General features: G+C 42.6%; 1 protein-coding gene and 1 long non-coding RNA gene across 2 annotated transcripts in view; one reads left to right on the top strand and one right to left on the bottom strand.

The window, feature by feature from the left end:
• Positions 1 to 6,808, top strand: part of LOC138296525 (uncharacterized) — a 112,388-nt gene extending 105,580 nt beyond the window's left edge. The window contains exon 3 of the long non-coding RNA XR_011203851.1: positions 6,673 to 6,808. This is a non-coding gene — a long non-coding RNA (uncharacterized lncRNA). The remainder of the gene's footprint in view (positions 1 to 6,672) is intronic.
• COL9A1 (collagen type IX alpha 1 chain) overlaps positions 1 to 15,050 on the bottom strand; it is a 297,653-nt gene that overhangs the window by 257,805 nt on the left and 24,798 nt on the right. The window lies entirely within an intron of this gene.

The raw sequence follows: 15,050 nt of genomic DNA, 5'->3' as shown, positions 1-15,050 counted from the left end.
TCTAATGTGACATCAAAAGGATGATTTAGAACTGCAAGTGAGAAACTAGTCAACAACCTTAGGGGAGGTTACTAGGGAACAAGAAGTGGCCTATAGTCTTCCCGCTTTTTAAAAATCATTAAGGCAACCAGGCTACATGGGCAGGTATACTGTACTTTATTTGTTACTCCCCTTAAACTGAGTAGATATCACAAAACATCCTATTGATGCCCACACTGCCTAACCAAGGCTGCAGATAGCATACATATGTTTTTTAAATGTCATAGACTTAATGAACTCTGGGCCTCTATATCACATAAAATCTATACACAAATAACTTTCAATGGTCACACTTACTCCTAAAGTGATTTTATTAGGGATTAAAACAGAAGAATTTGGGTGCAGATTTAAGAGCCCTTTGAACCACTTCAGCACCGCCTTAGCATAATTTCTTTGACGCTAAGGCAGCGCTAAGGTGGCCTTTTGTCCACACCATATTTACAAAGTGGCCCAATGCATGCATTGTGCCACTTTGTAACCTCTTGCGCCACATTATGCCTGAACCAGGCATAATGTATGCAAGGGGGGGGTTCCCCCATTAGGAGGCCCAAAAAAATTACGCAGTGAAATTTAACAGATTTCACTGCGCCATTTTTTCTGTCATTTTTAAAGCCTGCTCAGAGCAGGCGATAAAATGATACACCCATTTAAATCAATGGGCCTCCATGCACTTTGCTACACTAGTTTCACAATTTTTGATGCTAGTGTAGCAAAGCGCCACAATAGCGTAAAAAATGTTGACACTATTGTTCTAACTCCTGCCATGATGCATCGTAACTTAAATACAGCGCACACAGGTTGGTGTTAAAGGAGGTTCAGGGGTGCAAGAAAAGTGGCAATGCATTGGATGCAGAACCACTTTTCTTAAATTCGTCCCTCGATGTTCCATGTACTAACTATTGCAAGGTTGATGATTACAAAGATATGGAAATCGGAGCTCATATCCACATGTGAAGAAAAGTAGACAGAATTCTGAATTCAGCAAGGGGTCATTTGTGTAGATCCTACAAGGGTTTCCTACAGAAAATAACAACTGAAAAAGAAAAATATTGAAATTGAGGTGAAAAAAACATCAATTTTTCTCTACGTTTTACTCTGTAACTTTTCCCTGCAATGTCAGATTATCGAAAGCAATATACCGTTATGTCTGCTGGACTCCTCTGGTTGCGGGGATATATAGGGCTTGTAGGTTCATCAAGAACCCTAGGTACCCAGAGCCAATAAATGAGCTGCACCCTGCAGTGTGTTTTCATTCTATACTGGGTATACAACAATTCATTTGCTGAAATATAAAGAGTAAAAAATAGCTATCAAGAAAACCCTTGTATTTCCAAAAAGGGCACAAGATAAGGTGTTGAGGAGTAGTGGTTATTTGCACATCTCTGAATTCCGGGGTGATCATACTAGCATGTGAATTACAGGGCATTTCTCAAATAGATGTCTTTTTTACACACTCTCCTATATTTGGAAGGAAAAAATGTAGAGAAAGACAAGGGGCAATAACACTTGTTTTGCTAATCTATGTTCCCCCAAGTCTCCCGATAAAAATGATACCTCACTTGTGTGGGTAGGCCTAGCGCCCGCGACAGGAGACGCCCCAAAACGCAACGTGGACACATCCCAATTGTTTGAAAGAAAACAGAGGTGTTTTTTGCGAAGTGCCTTCATGTAGATTTTGGCCTCCAGCTCAGCCGGCACCTAGGGAAACCTACCAAACCTGTGCAATTTTGAAAACTAGAGACCTAGGGGAATCCAAGATGGGGTGACTTGTGGGGCTCTGACCAGGTTCTGTTACCCAGAATCCTTTGCAAACCTCAAAATTTGGCTAAAAAAAACATTTTCCTCACATTTCTGTGGCAGAAAGTTCTAGAATCTGAGAGGAGGCACAAATTTCCTTCCTCCCAGTGTTCCCCCAAGTCTCCCGATAAAAATGATACCTCACTTGTGTGGGTAGGCCTAGCGCCCACGAAAGGAAATGGCCCAAAACACAACGTGGACACATCACATTATTTCATAGAAAACACTGCCTACCTGTGGATTTTGGCCTGTAGCTTAGCCGGCACCTGGGTAAACCTACCAAACCTGTGCATTTTTGAAAACTAGAGACCTAGGGGAATCCAAGATGGGGTGACTTGTGGGGCTCTGACCAGGTTCTGTTACCCAGAATCCTTTGCAAACCTCAAAATTTGGCTAAAAAAACACATGTTCCTCACATTTCTGTGGCAGAAAGTTCTGGAATCTGAGAGGAGGCACAAATTTCCTTCCACCCAGTGTTCCCCCAAGTCTCCCGATAAAAATGATACCTCACTTGTGTGGGTAGACCTAGCGCCCACGAAAGGAAATGGCCCAAAACACAACGTGGACACATCAAAATTTTTCATAGAAAACACTGCCTACCTGTGGATTTTGGCCTGTAGCTCAGCCGGCACCTGGGTAAACCTAGCAAACCAGAGCATTTTTGAAAACTAGAAACCCAGGGGAATCCAAGATGGGCAGAAATGGTCTAAATACAATTTGCCCCCCAGGGCAGCGACCCTTGCCTGATGGGTCGCTCCCCATCTCTAAAAAAAAAAAAAATCCCTGGTGTCTAGAGGGGTTTCAAAAGCCAGATTGCAAGCAATCTGGCATTTGAAACCCTGGGAGAGACTTCAAAGGGAAGGAAATACATTTCCTTCCCTTTGAAGCCCCTCTGGGCCTCCCCCACGTGATTGAAAGAGAAATGCTTTGCATTTCTCTTTCAATCGGCCCATGTGACAAATCAGCGCGCGCTGACGACACAGGGGGGTTGGGGGATGGGTCGGGGGTGGAAGGGGAAGGTCTTCCCCTTCCATCCCTGCCTTGGGGAGGAGGGGGTGCACAAGTTCCCGTGTGCCTTGGACGAGGTGACCTCGTCCAAGGCACACGGGAACTGTAGCCTTGGACGAGGTCACCTCGTCCAAGGCACAGAACGGGTTAAACAAAAAGCACCCAAAAGATACTTTTTTTAAAGTGCAATAGAACACACACATGCCTCTACCGCATATGTGTGCTCTACATTCACACTACTATTTTTGGGGTGTATCACGAGGGGCCCTATTGCCCATAGCCATCCTTGGTTTTGCATTCCCAAAATAGCGACTTCCTAATAGGAAATCACTATTTGGGAAATGAAAAAACAGCTCATTGGAACAAATGCAATGGGATTTACTAATTGTGATTTCCTAATAGTGATTTCTACTTTGTAGGAATCGCTATTAGGAAATTGTTAATTACATGCATATAATTTTGCAATTCCTATATAGCGGTTTCTAAGGATTCATTATTTAGGAAATGCACAATTGCATATGGACACATCTGGCCCAATTTTTTTTATTTTTGGATGACATAAATCTTTCACATGGATGCTGGGTTTAGTGCATGTACTTATTATTATATAAATGAACTGAGAAGGTGAACTTAGCACTGCAGTGTGCATTGTGAAATGACAAATAATGTTTTCAAAATTGTTTCTTTGTCGCAAGCATCCTAGATCTCTGCCACCTCCCTGTGCTGATGTTTATAAAGTATGCGGAGGCCCGCACGACCCTCCCACACCCCGGGGCCCACCACCTCCCTGGGGCAACATTTACATTTAATGGGGGGGCCCTGTGGATCCCTAAAGCCCTGGCGACCGCCACCTCCCAGGGATACAATTTAGAAATGTGTGGGGAGGCACATGGCCCCCCTGTAGCCCAGGGAGTAGCACATCCCCAGGGTAACATATAAAAATAAATAATGGGGGGTCCTGTGGACCCACTCTCTGGGCCCCGGAGACTGCACGTCCCTGGGCAAAATGTCAAAGACCGAGGGGGGGCATGCAATCTGCCTCATGAAGCCATACATGTCCCTAGGGACTGCCACCCCCCAGGGCCAGCTCCTGCTACCCTGCTGAGGTGCCCACCCTTTAGAGGTAGCTGTTTGCTTTTGCTTGGCAGGAGCTGACAGCAAAACTCTGCTTTCAGCAAGCGGGGTGTGCCAAACAGCTCAAACTTGCTGAAAGCAGAGTTTTCGACTCTTTCCCTGCATGCATACATGTGTGCAGGGAAAGAGATTAAAACATTGATCTAGCAAGCAGAGAGCTGCTATTTAAAGCAGCTCCCTGCTTGTAGGGGCCATGCTGGCTCCCACAGGAGACAGGAGACTGTGGGACTGATGGGGCCTTGAGGCTCTCTCTGCAGTCCTGTCAATTTCTTTCTCTCTCCCTCTCCAATCCCATAATTGGAAGGAAGAAGGACAGGGAGAGAGATTGTTATTGCAATGGTCTCACAATAAAATGTCTTCAAAGCGTCACACTAGCTAGATGTTTGCTACGAATATTATAGTTATGTTTTGATGCACAGCAGAACAGAGTCACCTCTGATCTACTGGTAAAGATTTTGGACTGTCTTTTAGTACGTTGAAGTTTCAAATCCTGGTATCTCATGGCAGTGTGTCTGTTTATTTACTTGTGTTTTGAATGTTAAACATTCCTAGCGATGGAACATTTACATCTTTTTCTCATCACCATCTTTGGATTGAATGCCATAGAGATGTCTAGGCATTGTGTAGTAAGGAGTCACCTGCCTAGTGGTTAAGTGTTCAGACCCTCACACAGAAGGTTGTGGGTTTCAGTTGTTGTTTCCCCACTTTAAATTCTTTTCAACTTGAAATATTTAAGGTACATACAGAAAGGTGATCTCACTATTTGTACTTCTCAAATATCTTTTTTTTCAAATTGTCAAAATATTTCTCATTCTAAGTGGCACAAGTTTGGGTGGCTATAGAGGGTTGGCTGCAGGGCCTGGCTGCAGGCCAGGACCTGTGATCAACTTCTGCTGCATACGGCCAGAGGCTGTGCGTGGCGCTGGGTTAGGTGGTTATAGGAGGTTGACCGTAGGGCCTGGCCGCAGGCGGTGGTTGGATTAACAAATTGTAATTAAAATTACTTTCTGTTAAAAAAACACATAGAAATTCACTGAAAAAGCAAAGGTTACAGGGATGTTATAGTTAGATTTGGAATTTACGCTATCAAAACTATAGAAATTCAGCAGTTACAGTTAGAGTTATTTCAAGAAACTATACCTCGTGCCCTAAGGTAACTATAAGTTGTGCCCTTGCCATGCACTGCTTATTATTTCAGACATTACAGCACTCATGTCAACTTTTACAACATCATTAAAAATGTCAATGAAACATTTGCAGTCAAAATATTGAATAGAAAACTGATATATAGATAGATAGATAGATAGATAGATAGATAGATAGATAGATAGATAGATAGATAGATAGATAGAAAGATAGATAGATAGATAGATAGATACACACACACATATAAATATTGCACAGTGGTGGTCGCCACTGTGGTGTAATAGTTAGGACTGGGTTTGGTAGGAAATTAATTTATTGTTTGTAACACAAGTGTGCTGAAACAGATGAAATATACAAGAAGATCCACAACCCCACGTAATGAGTCACAACTGTTCAATCATCATGGCAGTCTCACTAACAAAGATGTGAAGAAAGGAAGAGCATACTAAAAAATAAACCATTGTCCTCATTACCTTGAAAAACGGAGCAGACATCTTATTGGTCAGTCCGTTCCTTCTTAGAATCATATTTTTGTGTACATTCCCCTTCGTTGACCTCTCGTACAAAGTGAGCTTTAATATTCTTTTATTTTACATACATAGGTGCAGGAGGTATTGTTAACATGTGATTATAATGTAATTATTATGAAACCATTATCAAGTGTTCAAAACTTATCATCTTGTCTATATTTTGGCATAATAAGGATAGCTTTATTTGGGGAGTTTTTTCTATGGATAATGAAATATTATATGTAATGTATTGAAAAGAATTGTACTATATATTCACCATAATTTCTATGTTAAACAGCCCCGATGAAGAGAGACTGTATCTCGAAATACATGCTGACTGTTTCTGCTGTTCCAAGTGACAACAATTATTGAATAATAAAAGAAAGAAGTTTGGAACAAGCATTTGTGATCGAATTTGACGTCAGACTAATTTTATTTAAATGTTAAATTGTTTACCTAAGCTGGTTGGGTACCAGAGTTCTGAGGTTTAGCCCCGGGCAATTGCCTGATACCCTATTTGATTGTATATCTTATTTACAGGTGCTGCAGTAATGTGTTGTATTGTGCTGCAAGATATCAAAACATTTTGAGAAAAGAGAGGCATTAGCCAACAGGATTATCTCAGGGACTACAGCTAATAGTCAGAATATCACCAATAAACCTAAAAACATTCAAGATATATCATGTTAGAACATATATCTAAAAAGAGTCCAGAAAATGGTGGGACTCTATGACTCTAAGGAAATATTAGAGGTAAACCGCAAACCAATGGGCCTTAGAATTAACATCTTTCCAGCAACTGAAGATTTAGATGAGAACCGGGCTAAAAAATGTGAAAGTAAGCTAAATTAAACCTCCAGATACTTAACTGAGAAGTAAATAGAATTCTCTGATGCACAAAGAAAAGTATTACCTAAATAAAGATACTAGGGATGAAGTCTCTATTGTGAGTGGTACCTCTAGTATAATTCTTAGCAATCTTGACAATCCATCCACATCCAGCCAACTTAATGAGTCTAGATCCTCTTCTTTTTTATAGGAGCTCAAAAGAATGAGAATGCTTCAAATTCAAGCAGGAGGGAAAGATCAAGAAATGGAAACCCAGAGTAAAGAACTAGAGGACATTGTGGTGGAAGAACGAGGAATCATCGTAGGAAACAAGGACAAAGAGGGAGTGAGGACAAGAGTACATAGAATAAATAGAGAACTTAGTGGTTAATCTTTCAGATAGAATATTGACAACTGAAAATTCTGTTCTTAATCAGAGACTGAGTTTTACCCCTTCTAATAGATGTAATGATCTTTTGGCCAAGGCTGACTTGCTCAAATTTGTTCATCAACTAATGTTGAAACAAATCTTTTTGGACAAGCCACAAAAAGGTAAGACCATACCGACAGTGAAAGAGTTGAGTCATATCTCCATTAGGTAATTGTTGGACATTGCATTACTAATGAGTTTAAAAGACAAACAGGTCTATGACATTGAGGATTTGGCATTGCAATTGAAAACTGACACGGATTGTTGCAAATTAAGCGGTTTAAAGCCTATGTCTAATTTTATTCGTACTGTAACAGCGGACAATATAATAGATGTTTTTCTGAATTTTTTCATTAATGATCTAGAAATGCATAAATTCAGGCAAGTCTAATCTGAATAAAGATGAGTTAAAAGCATTGTATGATTTGAGGAATGATGAATCCATTATTATAAAAGAAGCAGATAAGGGTGGAAATGTTGTGATAATTAATTTTAAAAATGATGATCACCAGGCTCATAGCCAACTTCAAGACATATCAAACTATGTTAAGGTAGAGGCAGTGGAGCTTGAAAAATAAAAAGCCATGATTAAAAGTAAATTACGCATGTATACTGATCAACAACTTATTGACACTGAAGAATTTAACTACCTATGGGTTGAAAATGCTATAATACCTGTGTTATGAACTTTGCCACAAATCCACAAGGAAGGTGCCATACCATCTGGTCATCTGATCATTGCTGGCATTGGCAGTTTGACAGCTTGACAGAATACATGGGCATGTACCTAGCCCGCTTTGTTAAAATTATACCTTTGTTATAAAGGATACAAATGATTTTCTCAAACAAATGATGACATTACATGTGAGTCAGATTACTATACGGTAATTATGAACGTGAACAGTTTTTACATCAGCATAGGACAGAAATGTGGATTGGAAGTCATTAGACACTTTAGGTAAGCCAGTTTTTTCCATCATTCTCACATGTTAGTTTACCTGTTGGAAACAAATATTTTTTTTCTGTATTAAAATGATCTGCACCATCAGCTGTGGGGAACAGCAATAGGGACGAGCTTTGCTCCCTCTTACAACAACCTATTCAAGGGTTGCTATGAGAGAGAGTATGCGTGGGCCGGGCCATGGTATGACAACAACCATTTTATCTATTGGGGTCATTATATTGATGACATTTTTATAATCTGGAAGGTAGATGTGAAAGACCTTGAGGTGTATCATTGCTTTTTGAATGAAACTAGTTTTATTATTTCAGTGAGTCTGGAATACAGCAAAACTTCTATCTGTTTACTTGATTTGGAAATGTATGTAGACAATATTAAACTGGTATCACATCTGTTTAGAAAGCCAGCTTATACCAATGTAATTTTACATGCAAATCCAGACCACCTTAAAAGGCAGATTAATAATATTCCATTTGGTGAGCATCTAGTGGCGACAAGATATTGCAATTTATAACTGGCATATGAGAAACAATCCCTAGACATTACCACTAGGTTCCTCAAAATGGGCTATCATTACAAGACTTTACAGATTGCTAAGAATAAAGCTGGTAACATTACTGAAGAGGAATTGTTGATGGATCATTCGAAAGCTAATGAATTTTTCAGTAATGAGATTAGATGCATCACCACCTATAGTAGTAGTAGTAGTAGAAGGATTTTCAATAGTCTACGTAAATATTGGCATGTTCAAACCTTGGACTCTGATCTTAAATGTCTATTACCAGTTAAACCTAAAATAGGATACAGAAATACACCTAGACTGTGTACATTACTTAGTTACAGTGACATGATTCATTATAACCCAGGAGTACCAAAACTGGTTGGCTGCTACAATTATCCAATGGGTCATTTAAATGTGGGAACTGCATATGTTGTAAGTATGTCTCTGAAGTAAAAACAATGACTGATATATCTGGACAAAATCAAGTTTGTATTGGCTCATTCATCAATTGTTATACTCCCAACAGTATTTATATGATTTCCAATACATTGGTTCAACCATGCATAGTTTGAAGACCAAATGGAAGGAACATATCATGGGCATTAATACCTTGGACAACAAGAGCCCGATGGCAGTCTAATTCAGGTCCTCACACCCCCTTGCTCAAATAGAAAATAGAAAATTATTTGATATGGAGGAAATAAAAGTAGACAGAGTAAAGAAGCTAAGAGCCAAGGAAATATATTTTATAAATCATTTTAAAACTATACAATTTGGTTTGAATATTGACAGAAAATAAATTGCCTTAATGTAATGTTACATTTTGGAATAATGATATACTATTTGCCCAGGTGGTCTCACTGTGCAATTATTGAAGAATAAAAGAAAGAAGTCTAGAACAAGCATTTTTTATCAAATTTATTTTCAGACCATTTTTTTTTTAAATGTTAAATTGTTTATGTTAGAAACTGGGTATCTAGTTGGCAAAGGTTAGCATTTTGTCCAAGTAGGGACCAGAGTCCTAGTCAGGTAAAGTAAGATACACACTAACAGTTTACACCTGTGCTCACCCTCTGGTAGGTTGGCACAGAGCAGTCAGGCTAAACTAAAGAGAAAATGTGTAAAGTATTTGTGCACACACACAGTAAAACAGTGAAGCCACAACAAGAGGATTCCACGCCAGCTTAGACAAATAGCCAATATTGATCTGAGTCAAATAAGACAAAAATCCAACATACATAAGCCAAGTTATGAATTTATTTTGAAAGATTACATCAAAATACAGTGTATAGAATACTCTTAGCTCCCACTCTGGGCTATTTGGATACGCTGGACTGTGGCAAATCCAAAAGTTCAGTCCAACTATAATGGAGCATGGGCCGGGTACAGGAGTCATGCAGATCAGCTTTGTTGTGTCAATGCTTGGTGATCATGCATTGTGTTGTGCTTGCAGGTGATGTGTTGTTTCCTGATTGGGCAACGTTGATGATGCATCGATCTCCCGAAGTGATGAGTACTGGTTCCAATGTGTCGGTGCTGCATCCACCCAGCTGGGGTTACGGTGTAAGTTGGGGCATAGTGCAGGGAGTTTCTGCAGTACGATGTGTCGGTTCCAAGTGACGAGCCACAGTTGTTCCATCAGTTCTTGTGTTGCAGCATCACACTGCCCTTCAAGGGCCCAGGACTGGAATTGGCAGCACTTTTCAGAGCAGGACTTTCAGCAGAGGAGTTCAGGTGCTTTTAGCAAGATGCAGGTGAAGACTTTGATAAGCCTGAGACTTCAAAAACAGGAGGCAAGCTCAGTCAAGCCCTTGGAGAAACTTATGATTGCAGGATGTAGAGAGTTAGATCCAGGCCTCTTACTCCTAGGCAAGAAGTAGCAAGCAACAGACCTACACAGCAGATCCTTCTTCCTGGTAGAATGTCCTCAGTCCACAAGTGTTCCTCGAATATGGTGTCAGAGGTTCTGTATTTATACCCAAATGTCCCTTTGAAGTGGAGGAGATTTTAGAGAGTGGTTTTGAAGTGCCCCAGTTCTATTTCAGCCAAGCCCTGTCCACCAAGAGGCCTGGGGGGCTTTATCAGTCATTTGTGTGGGATCAGGCCACAAACCTTTGAAGTGTGAGAGCACCTCCAACCTTCCTACACTGGAAGACCCAATGGCATGCAGATAGAATGCAGGGCCAGTGGAGTGTCCTGTGTTTTATGGCTGTCTGGATGGAATGCACAGATTTAACTATCACCTAAACCTTACACAGATCAGACGAGGATTGGAGGGAGGCTAAGGCATGGAGTGGTTAAAGTAACCTTTCAGACCTGTAATTTAAAAAAACACCTCTAACAAAAGATTTGTTTTAAATTGTGAGTCCGGAGACACCAAACTCAATGTTTTCTATATTTTCCTAACTGGAAATTACACTTAAAAGATGTCATAAGGCAATTCCAATACTAGCTTATGGGAGAGATAGTTTTTGCAATAGTGAAAAATGAATGTAACAGTTTTTCACTACCTGGACATGGTAAACTCAAAAGAACATGTCTAACTTTTTAAATATAATGTACTCTGCCCCTGGGGCTAACCAGGGCCTACCTTAGAGGTATTTTACGTGTAATGAAGAGGACAGTTTGGGCCTGGCAAGTGGGTACACAGTTCTAAAGCCAGCAAAACCAAAGTTTAGCTCAGTCAAAACAGGAGGTCAGAAAGTAAAAAGTCAGGGGAAACCACACCAAAATATGCCAAGTCAAACAGTTTAAATAAGCTGGTAGTGTACAAGTATTCTGAGAATTGGCACTGTGCAATTGCCGAATACCCTATTTGTAGACAGAGAGACATTAAACAAAGTGGCAGTCCCCACTGTGAAGTTATAATTAGGCCAGAGTTGCCAAAGGAAGAGAGTTTTTTGTTTTGCTAATAACTGCTGTTTCTTCTATAACCTTTCTGAAAATAAGTTCATCCACTTCAGCTCCTTCCTGGGAGATTTTTTGGTGATCATTTGAAACGGGGGGGGTGGGGGGGGCATGCAAATTCCCATAGGAATTTTGAGGTGTGATACAGGAAAAACTGCTGAACAGAATTACACGACTTTTAACAGAAGGTTACATCTTTACTCAGAAAGTGTGCTTTCTGTGATTTGGTGTAAATCTGTTCAGCCGTTTTTGAGAGATTAAAGTTCAAAATATATTGATATTTGGTCTGTTGGTTGCCAGATATGCTCTGATTGGCCACATTAAACAGGACGAGTCAATCCTGATTGGTTAGAAATAATCTGAGATATGTTTAAGGAGCCAATACAGGACTCAGGGACATGGTCATTGTGTCCTGAAAATTAATTAAAAAAATATAAGCTGCAAGGTGAGCACATCCTGACTCCAAAGTGCAAGTGGCACTGGACTGGCCATAACATGGACAAATTGTTGTGGCAGCCATTACAGGACTCTGGGACATGGCCCCATTGAAATACATTGAAGTGGAAGCTTGTTTGTGAGGGGCACAAAAGGAGCACATATAAATGGCAATAACAGATTTTAGTCACAATATAAATCAATAGTTATTGGAAGCATACTAATTTTAGGAATTGAGCTATATTCTAAGGTGATTTTACCCTGTATAAAAGTCTGATCCTCTGCTCAAATTGATGAACCATGTTTGAGAGAAACTGTTTTCTCTCATGATTTTCTCATAGGCCTCACAATTATCTCCGTCACCAATTTTGGTAAAACATTCTGACAGACAACCGGGAACATATGCTTCCAACACCAGCAGCAGCCTCCAGTTAATACTCTAGTGATCAACAGCAGCTTTACCACAGGGTTCAAATGAGCAGCTACAGTGCTTACATTCTGAATTCAGGATAAAAGGTGGCAATTCTAAATATCTTATTGTAATCTGAACTGGAAAATGGAATGCATTTCCTACAGAGAATATTGAAGTAAATGAAGAAATGAAGAAGCTTGGTAACAAATGTCACCTAAGATGGACGCCCAAGAAGAAATACCATAATTGGAGCCCTAATATCATCTGCCCCGAGGTAGCCCAAAGATAGAAGTGTGAAAATGCACGTGACTCATGCAAAAAGAGCCAAGTTATCAATTGGATTAAAAAAACATAAAACAGCAGCTAGTTTAAAAGCCCTCTGTAATTATTTCATAACTCAAAAAATATGTCCTCATTTTCACTTTCTAGAGCACTAACCGTAATTTCTATGAGAAAACAAACCCCCTCATTTTGTTCATTACTAAAGAGAATAGTTTAGGTTTTACAGTTCTGATTTCATCAAGATGACTTCAGTTGTGCCACATAAATACATAATGTTAGTTTTCAAGCTGTTCATTAGAACATTGTGATGAGGGAGGAGGCAATGGCACGGACTCGGATAACAGAGGACAGAAGGCAGGGAGCAGGAACAGAGGCAGCAAGCTGCCCTTACTCTGCAGGGGGAAGGGACAGTGGAAGCACAACGGACCACTCAGGGCAGGTGAGAGGGGCAGTGGCAGAACAACAGGCTATGGAGAGTGGGAGGAGAAAGGCAGAGGCAGCACACACACCATGCAGAACAATAGAAAGAGTCTGTGGCAGCACAATGGACAATGGAAGGCAAGAGTGAGGTGGCAGGGGCAGCAATCTGACCATGTATGCCAGGCAGAGTGGTAGTGATAGTGGCAGCACAATAAACCACACCAGGAAGACGACATGATGGCAGTGGCAGCACAATGGACCATGGAGGAGAAGAGGCGGGGAACAGGGGCACACACACACAGACATGGGGAGATGGGCAGAGTCAGCAAGCGGACAGCGAAGGGCAAGGGCAAGGGAGGCAACGGTAGCAAGCTGACCAGGAAGGGCAGGCAGGAGAGGTGGTTGCAGCACAGTGGACCATGGAGAGCAGGAGAGAGGGAACAGGGGCACACCAGTGGACATAGAGGGGAGCAGGATAGGGACAGGGTCATGGATGTGGAAAGCCGAGGGTATAAGGGAGAGGGACAGGTGCAGGGCAAAGAGCTAAACATGCAGGCCAGGCAAGAGGGGCACTGGCAGCACAACAATCCTTTCAGGATGCAGGGCAATCTGGAGGGGAGTGGCAGCATATCAGACCATGGAAGGCACAAGGAATGGGCAGTGGCAGCACAAGGGACCATGAAGGGCATGAGTATTGTCTCGGACAACGGACTGCAGAGGACAGGGGCAGCATGCTCACCGCACAGGGCAGTCATGAGGGGTAATGTCAGCAGAAAGGACCATGCAGGGTAGGTTGAGCGAGCACTAGCAGCACAACAAACACAAAGAGGAGGAGGAAAAGGGTAGGGACATGCACACAGACAAAAGAGTGTGGGGAGGGAAAGACATCATGCTGCCCATACAGGGAAGGCAGGGAGCAGTGGAGGCACAACAGACAATTGAGGACAGGTAGGAGAGGGCAGGGGATAGGGGCACATGCTGGGCAATGGAGGGCATGGGTAACAAGCTGGGCAGGCCGGAGGAACAGTGGCAGCACAATGGACCATGCAGGGCAGGCAGGAGGGATAATGGCAGCACAGCAGACCACACAAGGTAGGATGGAGGGGTGGTGGCAACTCAATGAACCATGGAAGGCAGGAGAGAGATAGTAAGATCATGGACTCAGACGACGGACAGCAGTGGGGCACGAGGCTGAGACAGCACACTGGCCACACAGGGATGGTGGGAGGGGCAGTGTTGGCCCATCAGACAATGGACAGCAGGGTGAGTGCGAGGGGCCGGGGCACCATACAGACCATGCTGGGCAGGTGGAAGGGGCAGTGGAAGAGAAATGCAACAGAAAGGGCAGGAGGTAGGAGCAGTGGCAGTACAACGGGTCACACATAGAGGCGGGAGGGTTAGTGGCAGCATAAAGAATCCCTGTGGGCAGAAGGGAGTGGGCAGGAACATGTACAAAGGATCATGGAGGGCAGAAGGGAGAGGGTAGAGATTGGACTTAGACAAAATAGGGCACTTAGAGAGGAGCAAGAGAGGAAGAGGTAGGTAGGGGAAGCAGGCTAATCCTGGAGGCCAAATCGACGGGGCAGTGGCAGCACAAAGGATCATACAGGGCAGAAGGGAGAGAGCAGGACAGAGATTCAGACAATGGAGAGCAGGGAAGAGGAGGACAGGACAGCAAGCTGACCACAGAGGCAAGACCTGTATGGCAGGGGCAACACAATGGACCACAGAGGGCGAGAGGGCGGGGCAGGTTCATGCACATGGAAAAAGAAGAGAAGGGAGGAGAAGGGAGGAGCAGGGGCAGCTAGCTGACCATGTAAGGCAGGCTAATATAAGCAGGGGCAAAAATGTTTCCACAGAATGTTGTTAGGATGGGGCAGGGGTGCAGGAGTCAAGCACAAGGACACATGGGCAGCAATCTGACCATGGTGAGCAGGCCAGCATGGGCAGGGTCAGCTCAATGAAGGGGCAGGGGCATTCACTGGAGAATGGAGGGCAGGGGATGGGAAGAAGGGGAAGGGTTTGCAAGCTGACCATGGAGGGTAGGGCGGCAAGGGCAGGGGCAGCACAATGGACCACAGAGAGCAGGTAGAGGGTCAGAAACATTCACATGGACAACGGAGGGTAGGAAGAGAGAGCAGAGGCAGCAAGCTGGCCACACAGGAAAGGCTGCAGTGGGTTGACCAACAGCAGGGGACGGGTCTGTGTTGACCTCTGCTGTTACTGGCTGAAAGCTGGGT

The sequence above is a fragment of the Pleurodeles waltl genome, chromosome 5, assembly GCF_031143425.1.
Source record: "Pleurodeles waltl isolate 20211129_DDA chromosome 5, aPleWal1.hap1.20221129, whole genome shotgun sequence".
In the NCBI taxonomy this organism is placed as follows: Eukaryota; Metazoa; Chordata; class Amphibia; order Caudata; family Salamandridae; genus Pleurodeles; species Pleurodeles waltl.
This window is presented reverse-complemented; position numbering and strand designations above follow the sequence as displayed.